This window comes from Amblyomma americanum, chromosome 1 (assembly GCF_052857255.1).
Source record: "Amblyomma americanum isolate KBUSLIRL-KWMA chromosome 1, ASM5285725v1, whole genome shotgun sequence".
Taxonomy (NCBI): Eukaryota; Metazoa; Arthropoda; class Arachnida; order Ixodida; family Ixodidae; genus Amblyomma; species Amblyomma americanum.
Window position 1 is genome coordinate 463,810,786 of NC_135497.1, and position 24,251 is coordinate 463,835,036.

At 44.9% G+C, this 24,251-nt stretch overlaps 2 long non-coding RNA genes across 3 annotated transcripts; both read right to left on the reverse strand.

The window, feature by feature from the left end:
* Positions 1 to 10,193: 10,193 nt before the first annotated feature.
* On the reverse strand, positions 10,194 to 16,756 carry LOC144104524 (uncharacterized). Its single transcript, XR_013308559.1, has 4 exons — positions 16,314 to 16,756; positions 15,916 to 16,071; positions 12,082 to 12,189; positions 10,194 to 10,401 (listed from the first exon to the last, which is right to left on the reverse strand). It is a non-coding gene; the product is annotated as an uncharacterized LOC144104524 (long non-coding RNA).
* Positions 16,757 to 18,809: 2,053 nt separating this feature from the next.
* Positions 18,810 to 23,268, reverse strand: LOC144104531 (uncharacterized). Of its 2 annotated transcripts, XR_013308562.1 has the most exons (4): positions 23,184 to 23,268; positions 22,708 to 22,778; positions 19,048 to 19,154; positions 18,810 to 18,918 (listed from the first exon to the last, which is right to left on the reverse strand). It is a non-coding gene; the product is annotated as an uncharacterized LOC144104531 (long non-coding RNA). The 2 variants fall into 2 exon arrangements; XR_013308561.1 differs by having other exon boundaries at positions 22,708 to 23,263.
* Between the last annotated feature and the right edge of the window lie 983 nt (positions 23,269 to 24,251).

Genomic DNA, 24,251 nt, shown 5'->3' on the forward strand with positions numbered 1-24,251 from the left:
TTAACGTGTTTATTTCAAGTATAGCACACGATTAGCACGCAGTAACACGGTCGCAAGGGGTATGCACCGGCAGATTACGCCAGTTGTACCCTCCTGCGCGAGACATCTTTTTAACGAGTTTATTTCAAGTATAACACACGATTAGTACGCCGTAACGCGCTCGCAAGGGGTATGCACCGGCAGATTACGCCAGGTGTAGCCGACTGCGTGAGACATCTGTTTAACGTGTTCATTTCAAGTATAACACACGATTAGTACGCCGTAACACGCTCGCTAGGGCATGTACCGGCACATTTCGCCAACTTTAGCCGAGTGCGCGCAACATCTGTTTAACGTGTTTATTTCAAGTATAGCACACGATTAGCACGCAGTAACACGCTCGCAAGGGGTATGCACCGGCAGATTACGCCAGTTGTACCCTCCTGCGCGAGACATCTTTTTAACGAGTTTATTTCAAGTATAACACACGATTAGTACGCCGTAACGCGCTCGCAAGGGGTATGCACCGGCAGATTACGCCAGGTGTAGCCGACTGCGTGAGACATCTTTTTAACGTGTTCATTTCAAGAATAACACACGATTAGTACGCCGTAACACGCTCGCTAGGGCATGTACCGGCACATTTCGCCAACTTTAGCCGAGTGCGCGCAACATCTGTTTAACGTGTTTATTTCAAGTATAGCACACGATTAGCACGCAGTAACACGCTCGCAAGGGGTATGCACCGGCAGATTACGCCAGTTGTACCCTCCTGCGCGAGACATCTTTTTAACGAGTTTATTTCAAGTATAACACACGATTAGTACGCCGTAACGCGCTCGCAAGGGGTATGCACCGGCAGATTACGCCAGGTGTAGCCGACTGCGTGAGACATCTGTTTAACGTGTTCATTTCAAGTATAACACACGATTAGTACGCCGTAACACGCTCGCTAGGGCATGCACCGGCACATTTCGCCAAGTTTAGCCGAGTGCGCGCAACATCATTTTAACGTGTTTATTTCAAGTATAGCACACGTTAGCACGCCGTAACACGCTCGCAAGGGGTATGCACCGGCAGATTACGCCAGGTGTACCCTCCTGCGCGAGGCATCTTTTTAACGTGTTTATTTCAAGTATAACACACGATTAGTACGCCGTAACACGCTCGCAAGGGGTATGCACCGGCAGTTTACGCCAGGTGTAGCCGATTGCGCGAGACATGTTTTTAACGAGTTCATTTCAAGTATAACACACGATTAGTACGCCGTAACACGCTCGCTAGGACATGCACCGGCACATTTCGTCAACTTTAGCCGAGTGCGCGCAACATCATTTTAACGTGTTTATTTCAAGTATAGCACATGATTAGCACGCCGTAACACGCTCGCAAGGGGTATGCACCGGCAGATTACGCCAGGTGTAGCCGACTGCGCGAGACATTTTTTTAACGCGTTCATATCAAGTATAACACACGATTAGTACGCCGTAATACGCTCGCTAGGGCATGCACCGGCACATTTCGCCAAGTTTAGCCGACTGCGCGCAACATCATTTTAACGTGTTTATTTCAAGTATAGCACACGATTAGCACGCCGTAACACGCTCGCAAGGGGTATGCACCGGCAGATTACGCCAGGTATACCCTCCTGCGCGAGACATCTTTTTAACGTGTTCATTTCAAGTATAACACACGATTAGCACGCCGTAACACGATCTCTAGGGCCTTGCACCGGCACATTTCGCCAAGTTTAGCCGAGTGCGCGCAAAATCATTTTAACGTGTTTATTTCAAGTATAGCACGCGATTAGCACGCCGTAACACGCTCGCTATAAGGCCATGCGCCGGCAGGTTCCGCCAGGTGTAGCCGACTGCGCGAGACATCCTTTATCGTGTTTATTTCAAGTATAATACACAGTAAGCACGCCGTAAGATTATCGCTAGGGACATGCGCCGGCAGAGTACGCAAGGTGTAGCCGACTGCGCATGAATTGATTTTAACGTGTTCATTTCAAGTATAACACACGATTAGCACGCCGTAACACGCTCGCAAGGGGTATGCACCGGCAGATTACGCCAGGTGTAGCCGACTGCGCGAGACATTTTTTTAACGCGTTCATATCAAGTATAACACACGATTAGTACGCCGTAATACGCTCGCTAGGGCATGCACCGGCACATTTCGCAAAGTTTAGCCGAGTGCGCGCAAAATCATTTTAACGTGTTTATTTCAAGTATAGCACACGATTAGCACGCAGTAACACGCTCGCAAGGGGTATGCACCGGCAGATTACGCCAGTTGTACCCTCCTGCGCGAGACATCTTTTTAACGTGTTCATTTCAAGTATAACACACGATTAGTACGCCGTAACACGCTCGCTAGGGCATGCACCGGCACATTTCGCCAACTTTAGCCGAGTGCGCGCAACATCATTTTAACGTGTTTATTTCAAGTATAGCACACGATTAGCACGCAGTAACACGCTCGCAAGGGGTATGCACCGGCAGATTACGCCAGTTGTACCCTCCTGCGCGAGACATCTTTTTAACGAGTTTATTTCAAGTATAACACACGATTAGTACGCCGTAACGCGCTCGCAAGGGGGATGCACCGGCAGATTACGCCAGGTGTAGCCGACTACGTGAGACATCTGTTTAACGTGTTCATTTCAAGTATAACACGCGATTAGTACGCCGTAACACGCTCGCTAGGGCATGCACCGGCACATTTCGCCAAGTTTAGCCGAGTGCGCGCAACATCATTTTAACGTGTTTATTTCAAGTATAGCACACGATTAGCACGCCGTAACACGCTCGCAAGGGGTATGCAACGGCAGATTACGCCAGGTGTACCCTCCTGCGCGAGGCATCTTTTTAACGTGTTCATATCAAGTATAACACACGATTAGTACGCCGTAATACGCTCGCTAGGGCATGCACCGGCACATTTCGCCAAGTTTAGCCGACTGCTCGCAACATCATTTTAACGTGTTTATTTCAAGTGTAGCACACGATTAGCACGCCGTAACACGCTCGCAAGGGGTATGCACCGCCAGATTACGCCAGGTGTACCCTCCTGCGCGAGACATCTTTTTAACCTGTTTATTTCAAGTATAACACACGATTAGTACGCCGTAACACGCTCGCAAGGGGTATGCACCGGCAGATTACGCCAGGTGTAGCCGACTGCGCGAGACATCTTTTTAACGTGTTCATTTCAAGTATAACACACGATTAGTACGCCGTAACACGCTCGCTAGGGCATGCACCGGCACATTTCGCCAAGTTTAGCCGAGTGCGCGCAACATCATTTTAACGTCTTTATTTTAAGTATAGCGCACGATTAGCACGCCGTAACACGCTCGCAAGGGGTATGCACCGGCAGATTACGCCAGGTATATCCTCCTGCGCGAGACATCTTTTTAACGTGTTTATTTCAAGTATAACACATGATTAGTACGCCGTAACACGCTCGCAAGGGGTCTGCACCGGCAGATTACGCCAGGTGTAGCCGACTGCGCGAGACATCTTTTTAACGTGTTCATTTCAAGAATAACACACGATTAGTACGCCGTAACACGCTCGCTAGGGCATGTACCGGCACATTTCGCCAACTTTAGCCGAGTGCGCGCAACATCATTTTAACGTCTTTATTTTAAGTATAGCGCACGATTAGCACGCCGTAACACGCTCGCAAGGGGTATGCACCGGCAGATTACGCCAGGTATATCCTCCTGCGCGAGACATCTTTTTAACGTGTTTATTTCAAGTATAACACATGATTAGTACGCCGTAACACGCTCGCAAGGGGTATGCACCGGCAGATTACGCCAGGTGTAGCCGACTGCGCGAGACATCTTTTTTCAACGTGTTCATTTCAAGAATAACACACGATTAGTACGCCGTAACACGCTCGCTAGGGCATGTACCGGCACATTTCGCCAACTTTAGCCGAGTGCGCGCAACATCTGTTTAACGTGTTTATTTCAAGTATAGCACACGATTAGCACGCAGTAACACGCTCGCAAGGGGTATGCAACGGCAGATTACGCCAGGTGTACCCTCCTGCGCGAGACATCTTTTTAACGAGTTTATTTCAAGTATAGCGCACGATTAGCACGCCGTAACACGCTCGCAAGGGGTATGCACCGGCAGATTACGCCAGGTATATCCTCCTGCGCGAGACATCTTTTTAACGTGTTTATTTCAAGTATAACACATGATTAGTACGCCGTAACACGCTCGCAAGGGGTCTGCACCGGCAGATTACGCCAGGTGTAGCCGACTGCGCGAGACATCTTTTTAACGTGTTCATTTCAAGAATAACACACGATTAGTACGCCGTAACACGCTCGCTGGGGCATGTACCGGCACATTTCGCCAACTTTAGCCGAGTGCGCGGAACATCATTTTAACGTCTTTATTTTAAGTATAGCGCACGATTAGCACGCCGTAACACGCTCGCAAGGGGTATGCACCGGCAGATTACGCCAGGTATATCCTCCTGCGCGAGACATCTTTTTAACGTGTTTATTTCAAGTATAACACATGATTAGTACGCCGTAACACGCTCGCAAGGGGTATGCACCGGCAGATTACGCCAGGTGTAGCCGACTGCGCGAGACATCTTTTTAACGTGTTCATTTCAAGAATAACACACGATTAGTACGCCGTAACACGCTTGCTAGGGCATGTACCGGCACATTTCGCCAACTTTAGCCGAGTGCGCGCAACATCTGTTTAACGTGTTTATTTCAAGTATAGCACATGATTAGCACGCAGTAACACGCTCGCAAGGGGTATGCACCGGCAGATTACGCCAGTTGTACCCTCCTGCGCGAGACATCTTTTTAACGAGTTTATTTCAAGTATACCACACGATTAGTACGCCGTAACGCGCTCGCAAGGGGTATGCACCGGCAGATTACGCCAGGTGTAGCCGACTGCGTGAGACATCTGTTTAACGTGTTCATTTCAAGTATAACACACGATTAGTACGCCGTAACACGCTCGCTAGGGCATGCACCGGCACATTTCGCCAAGTTTAGCCGAGTGCGCGCAACATCATTTTAACGTGTTTATTTCAAGTATAGCACACGTTAGCACGCCGTAACACGCTCGCAAGGGGTATGCAACGGCAGATTACGCCAGGTGTACCCTCCTGCGCGAGACATCTTTTTAACGTTTTTATTTCAAGTATAACACACGATTCGTACGCCGTAACACGCTCGCAAGGGGTATGCACCGGCAAATTACGCCAGGTGTACCCTCCTGCGCGAGGCATTTTTTTAACGTGTTTATTTCAAGTATAACACACGATTAGTACGCCGTAACACGCTCGCAAGGGGTATGCACCGGCAGTTTACGCCAGGTGTAGCCGATTGCGCGAGACATGTTTTTAACGAGTTCATTTCAAGTATAACACACGATTAGTACGCCGTAACACGCTCGCTAGGACATGCACCGGCACATTTCGCCAAGTTTAGCCGACTGCGCGCAACATCATTTTAACGTGTTTATTTCAAGTATAGCACACGATTAGCACGCCGTAACACGCTCGCAAGGGGTATGCACCGGCAGATTACGCCAGGTGTAGCCGACTGCGCGAGGCATCTTTTTAACGCGTTCATATCAAGTATAACACACGATTAGTACGCCGTAATACGCTCGCTAGGGCATGCACCGGCACATTTCGCCAAGTTTAGCCGACTGCGCGCAACATCATTTTAACGTGTTTATTTCAAGTATAGCACACGATTAGCACGCCGTAACACGCTCGCAAGGGGTATGCACCGGCAGATTACGCCAGGTATACCCTCCTGCGCGAGACATCTTTTTAACGTGTTCATTTCAAGTATAACACACGATTAGCACGCCGTAAAACGATCGCTAGGGCCTTGCACCTGGACATTTCGCAAAGTTTAGCCGAGTGCGCGCAAAATCATTTTAACGTGTTTATTTCAAGTATAGCACACGATTAGCACGCCGTAACGCGCTCGCAAGGGGTATGCACCGGCAGATTACGCCAGGTGTAGCCGACTGCGCGAGACATCTTCTTAACGTGTTCATTTCAAGTATAACAAACGATTAGTACGCCGTAACACATTCGCTAGGGCATGCACCGGCACATTTCGCCAACTTTAGCCGAGTGCGCGCAACATCATTTTAACGTGTTAATTTCAAGTATAGCACACGGTTAGCACGCCGTAACACGCTTGCAAGGGGTATGCACCGGCACATTTCGCCAAGTTTAGCCGAGTGCGCGCAACATCATTTTAACGTGGTTACTTCAAGTATAGCACACGAATAGCACGCCGTAACACGCTCGCAAGGGGTATGCACCGGCAGATTACGCCAGGTGTAGCCGACTACGTGAGACATCTGTTTAACGTGTTCATTTCAAGTATAACACGCGATTAGTACGCCGTAACACGCTCGCTAGGGCATGCACCGGCACATTTCGCCAAGTTTAGCCGAGTGCGCGCAACATCATTTTAACATGGTTACTTCAAGTATAGCACACGAATAGCACGCCGTAACACGCTCGCAAGGGGTATGCAACGGCAGATTACGCCACGTGTACCCTCCTGCGCGAGGCATCTTTTTAACGTGTTCATATCAAGTATAACACACGATTAGTACGCCGTAATACGCTCGCTAGGGCATGCACCGGCACATTTCGCCAAGTTTAGCCGACTGCTCGCAACATCATTTTAACGTGTTTATTTCAAGTGTAGCACACGATTAGCATGCCGTAACACGCTCGCAAGGGGTATGCACCGGCAGATTACGCCAGGTGTACCCTCCTGCGCGAGACATCTTTTTAACCTGTTTATTTCAAGTATAACACACGATTAGTACGCCGTAACACGCTCGCAAGGGGTATGCACCGGCAGATTACGCCAGGTGTAGCCGACTGCGCGAGACATCTTTTTAACGTGTTCATTTCAAGTATAACACACGATTAGTACGCCGTAACACGCCGCTAGGGCATGCACCGGCACATTTCACCAAGTTTAGCCGAGTGCGCGCAACATCATTTTAACGTCTTTATTTTAAGTATAGCGCACGATTAGCACGCCGTAACACGCTCGCAAGGGGTATGCACCGGCAGATTACGCCAGGTATATCCTCCTGCGCGAGACATCTTTTTAACGTGTTTATTTCAAGTATAACACATGATTAGTACGCCGTAACACGCTCGCAAGGGGTCTGCACCGGCAGATTACGCCAGGTGTAGCCGACTGCGCGAGACATCTTTTTAACGTGTTCATTTCAAGAATAACACACGATTAGTACGCCGTAACACGCTCGCTAGGGCATGTACCGGCACATTTCGCCAACTTTAGCCGAGTGCGCGCAACATCATTTTAACGTGTTTATCTCAAGTATAGCACACGATTAGCACGCAGTAACACGCTCGCAAGGGGTCTGCACCGGCAGATTACGCCAGGTGTAGCCGACTGCGCGAGACATCTTTTTAACGTGTTCATTTCAAGAATAACACACGATTAGTACGCCGTAACACGCTCGCTAGGGCATGTACCGGCACATTTCGCCAACTTTAGCCGAGTGCGCGCAACATCATTTTAACGTGTTTATCTCAAGTATAGCACACGATTAGCACGCCGTAACACGCTCGCAAGGGGTATGCACCGGCAGATTACGCCAGGTATATCCTCCTGCGCGAGACATCTTTTTAACGTGTTTATTTCAAGTATAACACATGATTAGTACGCCGTAACACGCTCGCAAGGGGTCTGCACCGGCAGATTACGCCAGTTGTACCCTCCTGCGCGAGACATCTTTTTAACGAGTTTATTTCAAGTATAACACACGATTAGTACGCCGTAACGCGCTCGCAAGGGGTATGCACCGGCAGATTACGCCAGGTGTAGCCGACTGCGTGAGACATCTGTTTAACGTGTTCATTTCAAGTATAACACACGATTAGTACGCCGTAACACGCTCGCTAGGGCATGCACCGGCACATTTCGCCAAGTTTAGCCGAGTGCGCGCAACATCATTTTAACGTGTTTATTTCAAGTATAGCACACGTTAGCACGCCGTAACACGCTCGCAAGGGGTATGCAACGGCAGATTACGCCAGGTGTACCCTCCTGCGCGAGACATCTTTTTAACGTTTTTATTTCAAGTATAACACACGATTCGTACGCCGTAACACGCTCGCAAGGGGTATGCACCGGCAGTTTACGCCAGGTGTAGCCGATTGCGCGAGACATGTTTTTAACGTGTTTATTTCAAGTATAACACACGATTAGTACGCCGTAACACGCTCGCAAGGGGTATGCACCGGCAGTTTACGCCAGGTGTACCCTCCTGCGCGAGGCATCTTTTTAACGTGTTTATTTCAAGTATAACACACGATTAGTACGCCGTAACACGCTCGCAAGGGGTATGCATCGGCAGTTTACGCCAGGTGTAGCCGATTGCGCGAGACATGTTTTTAACGTGTTTATTTCAAGTATAACACACGATTAGTACGCCGTAACGCGCTCGCAAGGGGTATGCACCGGCAGTTTACGCCAGGTGTACCCTCCTGCGCGAGGCATCTTTTTAACGTTTTTATTTCAAGTATAACACACGATTCGTACGCCGTAACACGCTCGCAAGGGGTATGCACCGGCAGTTTACGCCAGGTGTAGCCGATTGCGCGAGACATGTTTTTAACGTGTTTATTTCAAGTATAACACACGATTAGTACGCCGTAACACGCTCGCAAGGGGTATGCACCGGCAGTTTACGCCAGGTGTACCCTCCTGCGCGAGGCATCTTTATAACGTGTTTATTTCAAGTATAACACACGATTAGTACGCCGTAACACGCTCGCAAGGGGTATGCACCGGCAGATTACGCCAGGTGTACCCTCCTGCGCGAGGCATCTTTTTAACGTGTTTATTTCAAGTATAACACACGATTAGTACGCCGTAACACGCTCGCAAGGGGTATGCACCGGCAGTTTACGCCAGGTGTAGCCGATTGCGCGAGACATGTTTTTAACGAGTTCATTTCAAGTATAACACACGATTAATACGCCGTAACACGCTCGCTAGGACATGCACCGGCACATTTCGTCAACTTTAGCCGAGTGCGCGCAACATCATTTTAACGTGTTTATTTCAAGTATAGCACACGATTAGCACGCCGTAACACGCTCGCAAGGGGTATGCACCGGCAGATTACGCCAGGTGTAGCCGACTGCGCGAGACATCTTTTTAACGCGTTCATATCAAGTATAACACACGATTAGTACGCCGTAATACGCTCGCTAGGGCATGCACCGGCACATTTCGCCAAGTTTAGCCGACTGCGCGGAACATCATTTTAAAGTGGTTACTTCAAGTATAGCACACGAATAGCACGCCGTAACACGCTCGCAAGGGGTATGCGCCGGCAGATTCCGCCAGGTGTAGCCGACTGCGCGAGACATCCTTTATCGTGTTTATTTCAAGTATAATACACAATAAGCACGCCGTAAGATTATCGCTAGGGACATGCACCGGCAGAGTACGCCAGGTGTAGCGGACTGCGCAAGAAATGATTTTAACGTGTTCATTTCAAGTATAACACACGATTAGCACGCCGTAACACGATCGCTAGGGCCTTGCACCGGCACAATTCGCCAACTTTAGCCGAGTGCGCGCAACATCATTTTAACGTGTTTATTTCAAGTATACCACACTATTAGGACTCCGTAACACGCTCGCAAGGGGTATGCGCCGGCAGATTCCGCCAGGTGTAGCCGTCTGCGCGAGACATCCTTTATCGTGTTTACTTGAAGTATAATACACAATAAGCACGCCGTAAGATTATCGCTAGGGAAAAGCACCGGCAGAGTACGCCAGGTGTACACTGTAAAAAAATGCTCCGCAGTACAGAGAAACCCGCTGGTAATGCGTTGCCGGAGGGTTTTCCGCAACATGAGGTACGGACTAAATGTCAGAAACAGAGACTCCGTATGACGACTGTCACATTCTTGGTAACGGAAAGTTACGGCATGCTATGCACGAGACCGAAATCGTTTTTTCACAACGAATGCTTATGTTTTGTTCTTATTGAAGTTTCCGCAATGTGTATGCATACGTCCTCCGTTTACTCGGAAGTCATTTCATCTAGAGCGGAAATTATCTGTATTGTAATTATGTACTTTCTGTAGTACATGAACATGCGTCTTCGTATAGCTTCTGCCCGCAATGTTCACTGCAGATATAGCCGTCCAGGTGCCGAAGAAATAAGTATTATGTACAAGGCTTTCCTTTACGCATATTATGTAGTGCATACGTACAAAGAATGCAGCTTAGAATGAAAGAGTGGTAAGTGTTTGGGTGAGTACAAGTACATACGTTTTATTTTCATGGCAAACTACACACATTGTACATCTGCACATTGCTGTCGGATCCATCTGAAAAGCATAAAAAAAATCCTCATTTAGTGGTCACACAACACCAAATATAAATTTCACAAATACATTTCAACCATCCGCTATTGAACAATCGGCTTTCGTAGAAGCTTTCAAAAGCCATTCACCGAGAACCAACCCGTTATAATTTATTGCCCAAAATTCATTTCTCATAACAGTAAACAGTAAAAACCACAGGTCCAGAAAGAAGCAGACAAAATGCGCTTTCCCGGGCGGCACTGTGCGCATGAAAGTCTTTACAGTTGCTTATCATTTTGTGCAAATAGAAAGTAGCTCAGGATGGGGGCCAGATGCAATTCAATGCAGGTGCCTTTCTGTACATAGTACTAAATGCACAACTTAGCGAGCAAGGAACATTCGTAACATCTGAAAAAGGTGGGAGACGCTTGCCGAATTTATCGTCCATCCAATTTGTTATAGGCAAGACAAGACGAAGTGAAAGTCCCCGGGCATGCCCTTTGCGACAGATTATGACGCTTTTTATTATGGCATTCCAATATCTCTGCAGTGTGCCTCACAAGGAACGGATGCTCAAGTTTCAAAAAAGGGCTCTCGGCAGAAATTTAACCAAAGGCCGTTGCCATGCGAACCTTTTTAAAATGATGACCCAGAAAGACGAAGTGTCCTCATGTGTCTGATGCAAAATAAGGATGAAGGCATGAGTCTTTCTGCTTTTTGAACAGCTGTGATAAGTTTTTTACTGGTACTGCTTGGTGCAGCTTCAGTCTCCTTCTTGACATTTTGTGAAATAATTATATATCTGCGAAAGATCTCGCTAGCAAACATTTTGGCACTAATGGAGAAGCAAAAAGACCCATGTCCTAGGCCTTTTTTTGTGACACTAAAGGAAGGCTTGCCTTTTAGAGTCATTGATTACGAAGAGGTCCATGTGGCAACAAACTTTGAGAGAATTCCTTCAAGGGCTCTTTGTTCTCATGAGGTGCCCTGTAGATATACCACAACACCTCAGTGAGCTGTTACCAGCCCTGTGAGTTCACTGTCACTTGACATCAAGGGTATGTACTTTTCCTCGCCACATGCAGCAATGATGTATATGTCAAGAGAAAGCATAAAAGATTTCTAAGTGCAATTCTAGATTGCTTGTGGAGGAAAGCACAAGAGTGGCCATGCTCAGCTGTTACCTTTGCTTCTTGCTCGAGTTCTACAGTGAGTACTACGTAATGACAGGTGTCTGCATCAACTCATATTTAACACCCGTCCTGTGCGACCTCCATCTTGCTCTACATGACAGGCAACTTTATAACACCCTTCATGCAAAGAGTGTCATCAGGCTCGGAGTGTCCTGTCAGTTTCCTGGTCCTGTGGTTTGTGCTGTGTTTTCTACTCTTAAATTATTTACTGCCTTCATTCTCCACTCCATGAAGCCTGAATGTGCTACACTGGGCTGCTCCACGCGTTGTGGAGCAGCCCAGTGGCCATTTTTTTTCATACGTTGGAGGCACTCAGCTCGAAAGCCATGCCTACTATATTCAGCAGACAAGGGTACATGTGAGACACATCATTAATAACTAATTCTCACAGTGGTATCTGGTGCAAGAATATCTAAATACTACTCAATTTTTGCTTAAGTTTTTAGATACACTCTTAGATTAAAAACATAATTTGGCTACATTAGCAGAAGCACAGCACCAAGGTACTCACCAGTTACCTGAAGCACTGTACGCAAGTTCTCGTGCCATCATGAATACAGCACACTGTCCACGTCTTCATAATGCCATGTCACTCCAGCACTTCGGTAGCAAAATTTTCCTTTAAAAAAAAGTAGTTTTGTTTATGTTAGACTGGTCATATTTAATTTTACTATATACTATGTACTTCTCATTGTACTGCCCCAGACTAAAAAATACCAATGATCACGCTTTGAATTATGTCATATGTGATCACCAAATTATGTGATCACCAATATGTTCTTAGAAATTCTGATTGAAATAAATCTGACAAAATATTATTTCAGAAAATGTGGCACAAGGAAGAAGGACGCTAGCTAGATAACCTGGACGAATGTTTTTAGTTGCATGCAGCCACCGGCAGCATTGCACACAAAATGTACAATAAAGTGGGTTTTACCTTTCCGAATAAAATTTAATGCTGCAAAAATTTAAGTAAAAAAATTTCAACCTTCCATTCCGCATAAAGGAAAAAAAATTCCTCTCGTTTTTTCACAAGCCTCTGCAAGTACACAATTCAGTGAATCTACTCTACAAGTACTTGAATCTATCAGCACGAGACAGGGACGAGAAAAGAAACAAAACAGGCACTGACTCGCAACTGAAGTTTATTGAAGTGAACAGAGAGTATACAGAAAAGCCACACGCCACAAACTACACAATTACACATAAGCTACATCACAACATAAGTAAAAGATTGCCCTTAACATTCCTCTCATCTAGACAGTCCAACCCGCTGCATGTTAACGCTATGGGCAGCACACTCACACATTCGTCACCGAGTCATAAGATGTGTCTAGCCTCGATAATTTTCTGGTTAATCTGCTGTGAACGTAGTGCCAAAATGCGTGTTGCTGAAAGGAATGGCTAGCAGCCTACACATCCCTTGTAATATGCAGATAAGTTACAACCCCTACCAATATCCAAATACCTCTCATGCTCCTGTAGTCTTACATTGATACACATTCCAGTTTCACCAACATAAACCCAACCACATGATAATGGTATGCAATGCATGCAATGGTTGCAAGGCACATATATGTTGCCACGTTTCACTCGACACATGTGCTTTTCCCTAACGAAATTCACAAAATTATTAACAATTTTACAGATTGTAGACAACTTATTAGGGGCCGAACACACCATTTTTACGTCATACCTTCTGGCCACAGTTTTCAAATTTTGCAACAATCTGCAACAACACAGTCAGTCTTTTGGCATCTCACTGGCTGGCCCCAGCCTGATCATGCCAGTCCCTGCGAAGGGGTTTCAGCTTTTAACATGCTAAAGGGAAGAATGGCACAGCATCAAGTAACGAGGAAAGCAGGACAGCACACCCACACACAAGTGCCAACCCTGGAGCAGATACAAAATCCAAGAGCGCATGCTTGACATTCAGCGTTTACAGTCAAGGAAACGAGGAAACACGGATTTGAATGCTAAAGATTGAACGAGCCCGATCCTTGGCTGCCAACGCTGAATGTCAAGTACACGCTTTTAGATTCTGCATCCGCTCCAAGGATGGCACTTGTGCGTGGGTGTGCTCTCCTGTTGTCCTCGTTACTTGATGCTGAGCCATTCTTATCTTTAGCATGTCAGACCAACTTGCCCAATCTTATATGCTCAGCTTTAACAATTTATCGCACGCTTCTGCAATAGCATGGTTGGGAAATTATGCTTTCATTAGCCTTAAAATCTTCTCTTGGAAACCAGTTGTCACGCTGTAAAAGCATGGCTTCACCAATACCGAGCCTAGACTTGACGACGCAATGCTATCTTTCACTAGCTTAGAATCGTTCGACCAACAGTCAAGTAGCTGCTTAACACTCCTGGGTGAATATCGCTAGCACACATGGCGTGTGCAGAATATCAAGGTAAGGTTCAGAAACCGCAGCTCTTTTTGTTGGGACATTTTCTCCAAGGTAAACTTAAGACAAAGGCCTTGCTCCTTAAACAAGTTCACAATATGTACAGGTCCCACACTATCACAACCTTTGTAAAAGACCAGAAAATCATAGACGTAGCGAAAGATTTCCCCCAGCCCATGCAATTTCTTGGCATTCATTCCTTCCACCCTGCTTAAGAGAATATTGCTTAGCACAGGGGCAACCTTCGAATCGATACATTTAGCAGACTTTTGAACATATGCCGCACTGCCATACTCCACAAACATGCTCTTCAGTTCAAATAAAAGGAGGCAAGTGCCAAAAAAGACTTATGTTACACACCCATTCCTAAACACGAGCTCATCGCTGTGCTCCGATATACACATTCATAAGCTTTTCACAAGATCTTCATACGGGATAGAATAAAATAGTTCTACATCGACACTAATCACAAGACAATCCGCTGGATTGTCATTCTTAAGATACTCAACCACACTGCGAATTGAGTACAAGAAATGGATCAAGATGCGAAGTAAACAGATGCTTTTGCAAATAACCAGAGATAATTTTGCATGAATCCTTTTCTGAAATTTATCTGAAGAGCATGTTATTGAATAGCATTTATTTGAAGAGCATGTTTGTAGAGTAGTGCAGTGCGGTATGTGTTCTAAAGTCTCGAATATGTAGTGGTTCAAAGGTTGACCTTGTGCTAAGCAATATTTTCTTGAGTAGGGTGGATATAATAATTGTCTAGAATGTGCATGGGCTGGGGGAGAAATCTTTTGCTATGTCGATGATTTTCTGGTCTTTTATAAAGGTTGTGATAGTTCGGGACCTGTACATCTTCTCAAGTTGTTTAAGGAGCAAGGCCTTTATCTCAGGTTTACCTTGGAGCAAATGTCCCAAGAAAAAGAGCTGTGGTTTCTGGACCTTACCATGATGTTCAGCACACTTCATGTGTGCTGGCGAGTGTTAAGCTGCTACCTGGCTACATGTCGACCATTCCAAGCTAGTGAAAGATAGCATTGCACTTTCTAGCGCGGGCTCAGAATTGATGAAATTATGCTTTCACAGCATGACGACTAGTTTCCAAGAGCAGATTTTAAGGTTAACGAACGCAGGATTTCCAAACCTTGTTACTGCAAGAGCATATGATAAATTGTTAAAGAAGCTGAGACAGTTTTGCGGCGACCGGCACAATCTGGCTGGGGCCAGCCAGTGAGATGCCAAAAGACCAGTTGTGTTACCGTATGTACATAAATTGTCGCACAATTTGAAAAATGTGGCCAGAAGGTATCATGTAAAAGTGGCTTTCTCGGCCCCTAATACGTTGTCTAAAGCATGTAAAATTTTAAGAATAATTCTGTGAATGTGGCTCGAGAAAAGTACACGTATAGAGTGAAATGTATATGTACCTTGTAAAATGAATGTGGTATCAAATAATATTATCTTGTAGTCTGGTTTACGTAGGTGCAACTGGAAGGTGTATGAATGTAAGACTACAGGAACACAAGAGGGTAGGGGCTTGGCCAGGTGGTTGGGGTAACTCTGCTGTACACTGCACGGGATGTGAAGTGTGCTACCCTTTCCTTTTGGCAACACGCATTTTGGCAGTAAATTCAGAGAGGTTAAATGGGAGATTATCGAGGCTAGACACATCTTATGACTCCGTGAAGAATGTGTGTTTTGTCTATCGTGTTAACACACAATGAGTTGGACTACCTCGATCAGGGAAATGTTGAGGGCGATTTTTGACTCATGTTGTCCTGTATGCTTATCTGTAACTACATGGTTTATGGTATTGCTTGGCTTTTTATATATTCCCTGTTCACGCCAATAAACTATAGTCGCGAGTCAGCACCTGTCTTGTCTCCTTTCTCATCCCTGTCTTTCGCGCTGGTGGATTCACCGCAATGGCTCACCTCTGCAGAAATCCAAGGCATGACATTTTCCTCTTCACACTCGTGGTTCAGCGCATAATACGGCAAAGGCTTTTCAATTCCAAGGAAAGTTCATGGCTCCATTGAACACTGCCTCCTGCTTACAAGACACAGAGCAGCAATCATTGTAGATTCTACCTGTGACACAAAGAGCAAAGTTTTAGTTTGAGTGGACTAAACTAGGAAAGCAGCACAATATATCTATAGCCAAATAACTGAACTGAAAGAAATAGAGGGTAGTGTAATAGTGAACACACTGATATATTGCAAGTGAGATATATGCTTAATATATTGCAATATCCAACACTGCTACCATTGCCTTAGCCAACTACTTCATAAATAACAATAAATGCAGTATCACAAAAATACTGATAACGTACTATGTGCTAATAGTAGCAGTGCAGGTTCCATGAACAAAAAAGGGCCCAGTGCTGACTGTCGTTCCCACAGCAGCCTTGTGACCAATGGCCGGTGTAAAGGAAAGAGGAGGAATGACTGAAAAGAAAAAGAGCCAGGGGGAAGGAAAATAGGTATAGAAGGGCTTAGGATATCATAGGCAAATAAGGTTGTTTAGACAGTGAGCACAAAATAAACATTACCACACAAGTAAAGACATACAAGACCAAACATATATATCATTATGCAGAGTGGCAAACTTGATGCCATTTAGCCCAAAATATGTTTTCAATAAAGTGATTATAATTATTAATAGAACAACTGACCGAGTGAAACCATAACAGGGATGAACAAGGAAGTTGTTAATATTCTGGCAGAAATTAAAAGAAGAAAATGGATCTGGCCAGGGCATACAATGCAGAGAATGAATCACCAATGGTATCTTAGGGCAAAATAATGAATTTGATGGATTTTAATGGCACAAGGGCATCTGTGGCCAAAGAGTGCCTTAGCACAAGTTAATTTTGTCTACTCAAGGTGAAATCAGAGACCCATTTCCCAAGCATTTCATTCCAGATAAGCTGAGCACCACGCCAGGAAACAGCTTTTGCATTGTATCGCAACAAAATAAATTTCACCCTAAGGAAAATATAGCAGGAGATAGCTGATTATAAGCTCACTAGATAAGATTAGGTGATTTCTGATAGTGTGGCATGTAGCTGGTGCAAGACACAGATAATTAAACTGGAAAAGGCCATTGTCCTGAGGTGAATGTAAACTAAGCAATGAGGATAATGAAATTCGCTACACTAGAGCTGTTAAGAATCAGCTCAAGTTCCATGCTTCAAGATGATGCAAGTTTGCTCAGTGAAAAAAAAATAAGTTCACCCAAGAATTGGTATCTTGGCGGTATCAGGCTGCAGGTGCAGATGAATTAATCCTGCCTCAGAGAAGAGCTACATAGAGCACAAAACATTTTAGGCCAGTCCTACACTGACAGCTGTTAATAACTATTTTAAAACTGTTTTTCATTGCACAAACAATAATACCAAGTTTGTGTTGGTCATGTGATTATGTTACCGAGGCTCTCCTAAAAATTCTAGCCAGAGCAAAAATACAAGCTGTCTCAACTAAGTTTTTATATCAACAATGAGAACATAAACACATGCAGATTATTCAAGTAGAAGTTTTATTCTTGATGACGTGCCCTACAAATTTTAAATTATACTGAAAAGTAATAGAGTGGAGTGCTTGTGCCAAAAATACTAAACCTCAACAACAAAGAGAACACAAGATAAAGGCAACAACATATTGCCCAAAATTTAAATGTTTGACAGAACAAATATGAAAAGAAAACCTCTCCACAACTGGAACAACACAGCGTGATACCGAGCACACATTTGAAAATTGTTTCATCCAAATCCCCAGTCTGGTGCTCCAGCACTCTTCAGCCAGCATGTCATGAAATGTACCATAGTTCTGGTAGCTGTAAAGAGTATACAGCTGATCCGGCATTTTGATATGTGAACAGTAACCCTCAATGACCACCAGGCTGAATACTTTCAAGAGGCTGTTCTAGTAACAAGACTGCAGTGAAACACTTAGCAAGTTATGCGGGCGTAATAATGCAAACCGTTAATCTGAGAGTTCGCTACCACGCAACTCTGTAGTAACTCCTAAAGTGTTGCAATCGAATGAAAAAAAGGACTGCCTATTATATAAACAAAAGTCAAGAGGCTGCAATGCAAGGCCACAACAGAAGTGCTGCAATACAGCAATAGTGATACAATGTACACTTTAAGCAACACAATGAAACATGATCTTTTATCCTTAATTATCAGAATTTAAATATTTGTTTTCCGTGCTCTCTTGCAAAATTAAGTTTAGATCGTGAAAGCGCTCGAAAAGACAAGGATACAGAAAGAGATTTCCACACAGTGCGCTTACTTCCAGTGTCTTTTTGAGCACATCCACTATCTAAACATGGTAACCCAACTAGTTTAAACGCTGTCGTTATTCCAAAATTAAGCCTTTCACAAAGTGGGAGCCCCTTTCCCCATACAAGGTGCACTATAACTAATCCAACACTTTTTTCATATGTTTTCTCTGAGAATAAACACTGAAGATTTTGCAATAGTACTTGTCTTTTCGATTCTACGAATGTATCATGCAAGTGTTCAATGAAATGACCATCTGCCTATCTTGATCATTGCTCAAAATCAGGGTATAATGCACCATGAAGGGCAGGCTCTGCTTGATTTTTATGTTTTCCTAACGAAGCATGTATGTGCAACCCTTCTGCTGGCTTGTATGCAGCAGGTTTGTCTAGCTAGGCGAACTGTGGTTTTGCTATAAAGATGAAATGGTACTTTGGAAGTGAATGGTTTTCTAAAATGCGTTTAACATACATACCGGGGCTTTAACAGTGGTGTAAGCAACATCAGTGGGGGGACCGCAGGAGTGGCCTCGTGGTCCGAGCATCTGCCTCGCAAGCGGTAGGTGTGGAGTTCGATCCCCAGTGCCACCGGGTAACCAGCGGTGATACAATGGGTCGTTTCAATGGCCAGTTTAAAACTTGAAATAACCATGCTGCAATATATACAAAAAATGATTTGTGTGCTCTCTCATACATGACATAGTTAATCATATCATAGTGTTGGTAGTACACAAAATGCATGTGTGGAACATATACATGCACTGTTTTTGTTCACATCTTACCTGCTATGTGCTGTTATGGCATGTTATGTGCTGGGAAAGCAACAGCTGGTGAGCAATGTTGTGTTGCAGCCTTTCTTCTGATGGAATTTGAATCATGTGAGGTGCAGCTGAAAGAAATTGTTTCATACATAAGTATATTTCATGTAACACAACAAAAAGTGCACAGCCCCATCATGAGTTGTGGTTTAAACTAACAGCGAGCTTTTTACTACTCTATTTAACATATGATGCAAGTCAGTGATGCTGGAGGCACAAAACTAAATACTGTGAGGTAACAAGAGCTAATATGTACAATCATGCCTTTAAGAGATATTGTCAATATATATTTTCCTGAATGAACTAAAGTTATCCTTAGAAGCATTCAGAGGAAGATAATTTTGCTAAATGCCTTTTGCCAGAATAGGCCTTTTATGAACCAGTTGCAAATGAAAAGAATAACTTTAAGACCATGCTATGCATGGTCTAACGCCAAAGTAGTTGCATACAAGCAGTATACTATGCCCCTAGTTTTATGGTGGGCCTGTACTGCACAATTTTCATGCAAGGTAGTGGAAAGTATGTGCCATGAAACAGACCTCTGCTTGCTGAAACTGGCAAATAAGTACTGGGTTTTTAAGGCAGGAAAAAAGTTACATAGTTCCTTCTGCAGGTTTTGAACTTCAGGTTAGTTATTTGAAAAATATCAATCCCTGAACTGCAATGATTGAAGTTTTTAGCAAATAACATTTCCATTGTAACAGTGGAAACGCTCTTTTATATGAGGAACGATTTTTCAAAAGCCTGCGTTTCATGGTGGCTGTCAAGTTGCCCTGATAAAGAGAAACCAGTCACGACACACAACCAAGCCCCCGTAGCACATTTTCAACTATACCCTCATGATATAGCTTTAAAGTAAGTGTTAAGCAATACAAATACAAATCCCTTGATTTCCTTCATGATTTATCACTGGTGTATACATACAAAGATAACCGTACAAGATGTGGAGTGCATGGTACAGAGAGAGTAGGCAGATGGTTTCTTGACACTCAAAAAGTGAACAAGGGAAGGAAAAATCTCAGGGTGCTTGCCGTTTCGACAAGACAACTTGTTTTCGTCTGGGGTCAACATATACAGAGGAAACTTAGAATCAATTACAGGGTTGTACACTCTTAGTGCGAACACGCGAGCACATGGCTGTGCTCTTTGGGCCACTGTGTCTGACATTGCCACACATCGAAGTGTAACATGACACGAAGCACCACATCAAGGTGCATCTCCTCTTGCGCCATTTTGCAGCGATGAGTGGCTGCGCCGCACACAGTGGACCTCTAAAGAGTGCGGCCATGCGCTCACATGTTTGCACTAAATGTGGCCAGCTCTGTACATTCCGGAATTGGCATAATTATTTGAAAAGGCCTTGCACATGGTCTGAGGTTTCCCAACCCACATTTTCCCCCTCCTTTCCTGCTTTCTTTAATTTATCGTTATACTTTAACCTTACGCCCTGCACCTCCTGACATCACTTCTCGGAACCTTGGCTGCCATATTCCTCCCCCTTCTTTTTGTCTTTTCTCCGAACCTGCCCTCATTTTCTCTTTTTACTTCAAATTATTTTGCCCCCCCACCCCCCCCTGGTATTTTATTCTGCCATGCTCCTTAATTCCTTTATCCTAGTTTTTCAGGAAAAGGCAGCCAGCCATACCAAGCCACCTGTTGTGGCTGGACATAAAGCCATTCAAGCCCACTATCCACACTCCATACCCCGAGATTCGTTTCTACTGAATTGGGCTTTTTTGTTTTCACAGTTTTGCAGGTCAACCGGTTAATCTTCTTTAGCAGCTATCATGCCTGGTCAAGGTTCATGCTCCCCATCGTAACGCCCTTCCCATATCGCACGCTCGTCCCACACAACAGGCCTTTCGCCTCGAAGTGAAAACCTTATTTAAACCCCACCAATGATGAACACTTTGCCAGACAAAGACAAGTCCTCTTGTCGAAATGTCGGCAAGCACCCTGAGGCTTTTCCCTTCCTTATTCAGTTTGTGAGATACCAGGGACAGGTGTTCAAGCAGCCATACCACACTAATACCCCTGTCACACGGGCACCGCAAAGGCCTTTGAGAATCATATCCAAAGGCGTAAGGAGTGCAGCTACCCGGTACAAATGTTGCGCCTTTGTCGCTAAGGGCCTTGGAGGCGAAGGCGCTCAACCGAGACCTTCGGAGCCCGAAGACGCGGCATTCGAGAAGCTGTGATCGCAGTACCATCCAAAGTCAAAAAGTAAAAGCAATAAAAAAAATAGATAAGCTAATAATGTTTGAAAACATTTTTTTCAAATACGAAAGGTGTGTCTGGCTTTGGTTTTTGTACGGGTGTTTATGTTTTATGTTCAAATTTCAAGACAGTGAAAGTGTTGCGGCAACACTGAGCGCCCATGGAGGCCAAGGCAATACACGTACAAAACCTGCTCCTGCTGATGAGAGTAGCTGTTGCAGTACTTTTAAGGAAGCAATCAGAATAAAAAATTGTCAAAGCTCAACGAATGAACAGAATACACCACTTTAATTTTAGAACACTCACTTCAGCCACCTCGAGTATAGCAGCGGGTGCTAAGCCTGAACGACTTTCACCTTTGGGCTGCACCGTGTAGCTGCATCGCTGCTCCTTTAAGCTTTCGCTCCTTTGGTGAAAAATGGTGCCTTTGCTGGAAAGGCCTTCGAGGAATGCCATGTGACAGGGGTATAAAGCACATTTTTTACTGACACGAAAGACTCAGTGCCTTTAGTTCTGACAACATTCTGAATCATGCTTTGGTGGCTTAGCATATCAGAATACTGGACATGACAAAATCAGCTAATTAGTGAGGGCTATTATTTGCTATAGGTAAAATTATAACATTCTCCTAAAATAATGAAAAGAAACCACCAGCACTGACATCAATGTACAATTTGGCTGTAACATACTGACATGACAATCTAGTTAAACGTAAATTCTCTTTTCGCAGTTCAAAACTGCATGCATTATTTCTAGAAAGCGCGAAAACAGAAGCTCATACATAGTGCCAAAGAAAAGAGTGCATAATAGTACCACTTATGAGGTGTTTATCGGCAACTGCAATGAGCAAGGCTATGTTAATGGCAATCCAGAGTTATTATGTGTCTTACGAGCGCATGCACTTGGGAGGTGATAGCAGCTGTGGACACAGCTGTCCATCGCAGTTTTCAGTCTGTCGACATAACACATGGGGTAAGGTATTCCCTGTTTTGCTGCCGAAGGCAAAACCGTCTGCGAGTGGAGTTGCCTTGGTATTCACTGTCAATATCTACTGCTCAAAGTAAAGGAAACTAGGGCATAAAACATACAGCATTTCATATATGCTTTGGCCAAATGCAGTGAGAATGAAACAGACTAGAGACTTGTCTTATGACGTTTGCACTCTTTACTTTGCACCAGAGGAAAATAAATTTATGTACAGTTGACCTACTGCTTGCCACAGTCCTAGAAGAAATGAATCCAGGTCTCAGAAATTCTACCGAGAGAATACTGATGCTGCATGTGCATTTCTCTGAACTGTTCTGAAATATGCAGAAGTTACCAATTTTTTTACTACCTGATTACATACTGTAATCTTTGCAAGGAATATGAGGTTAACGGACTGGGAAAAAATGTCAGGAATGGTACCTTTGGTACTGGGCACTTGGACAAACAAATGACCCACTGGGCGTCCCCAGGAGCTCTGCTATCAGGCACCCCTGGCAACAGTAGTCAATTTTCCAGATCCAAAGGAGCCATGCGAATGATTGCCGAAAAGTCGTTTAAGGACAGCAGATGCATGAACACAAAACAGTTTTCCAACTTTGTTTCAGTGTGATAAATGGTTTCAAATGTCTAGACTATATCTGGTAGTACACAAATTATCAGAACACCATCTCCCGCTCAGAATCATCTCAAAACACATTCGACACGCAGTACCAACATGGACAGTTCGTGCTTAATTGAATCCAAAAGTTTACGCTGATCGACCAATATTACTCTAAATAGAGACAGAAAGCGCATGCACGTTGTACTGATGTTATCGTGAACATAACATGCGACGAGACGCAGGGTTACAATACAAGCAAAAAACCGCTTTCAAAATTTGAGAACAAAAGGCTCACCTTCTCACAAGTTCGCCAAACCGGAGACGTTGCCGAGTGGCTGCCGCCAAAGTCACTCGCAATGCACAGAAACAATAAAAATGCAGTGCCGCTGACTTTTCTTGAGCAATTCCAGTCGACTGAACTTCAAACTGTTCGCACCGACTACCTCTGAAAGCATGTCTAAATGTTTGCGGCGCAGCCGCGCCATTTGCAATTTACGGAGAAACACGGGAAATTCATAGCGCCATTCGCGTATTCGCGCTCAAGCTCACGTCGCTGATGTCGCAAAGGCGCACAACGGCAAAAACATATAAGATGTATTTAATTTTACGGTAGCTTTTTTAGCTGACAACCTGAATCGTTTGATATATTGTTTTTTCTTTTCGTTGCATGAACGTTATTACCACCAGCGGCAGCGCAGCTTGGCCATGGCTAGCCATGGCGAAGTCGAAGCGCTAGCCGAGCCCGCAGTCGGAAACATGTGCGCAGTTAGCGCAGTGTGGAGTTGAATGAACAGGCGCTATGGAATGGGTTTTTGTTCTTCCGTGTTCGCTGCGTGCGTCCTGCGCGTTGCGTGTCTTTAGTATTTGTGTGTGTGTGTATGTGTGTGGCCGGAACGCTGCATTGGAGTGTACATACAACAGCTCGCTGTCCCGTGCGGCATCGGTGCGTAGTAAAACGATCATGCAGAATGTGCGTTACTATGCCAGTGGCCCTGCACGAAAGAGGAGACTTGAAGCCGACGGAAAAGCTGCTCTCCCTCGTGGGACTGCAAGAATCTGGCGAGTAACAGTCGACGCGCGTTTCGGTGGATGATTCCGTTTACCACGCCAAAAAATTCAGCACTGGCCAACAGCAATGATGAACTGCTGCTGCATCATCACCTGTGTGATGTTTGTGACAAGCTTGTTGGATGTGAACGTGGCCATGAATGGTATTCGCCGAGCAGTGGCCCTCAGGGCGTGGCACCAGTGGATACCTGAAGACGATTACTGTTTGCCCGCGCCCTGGCGCCTCGCATTCAACCGAATGCTTTGGCGTTAATTATCTATATCTGAATTTCACACGTAGTTGGACTCGCAAATA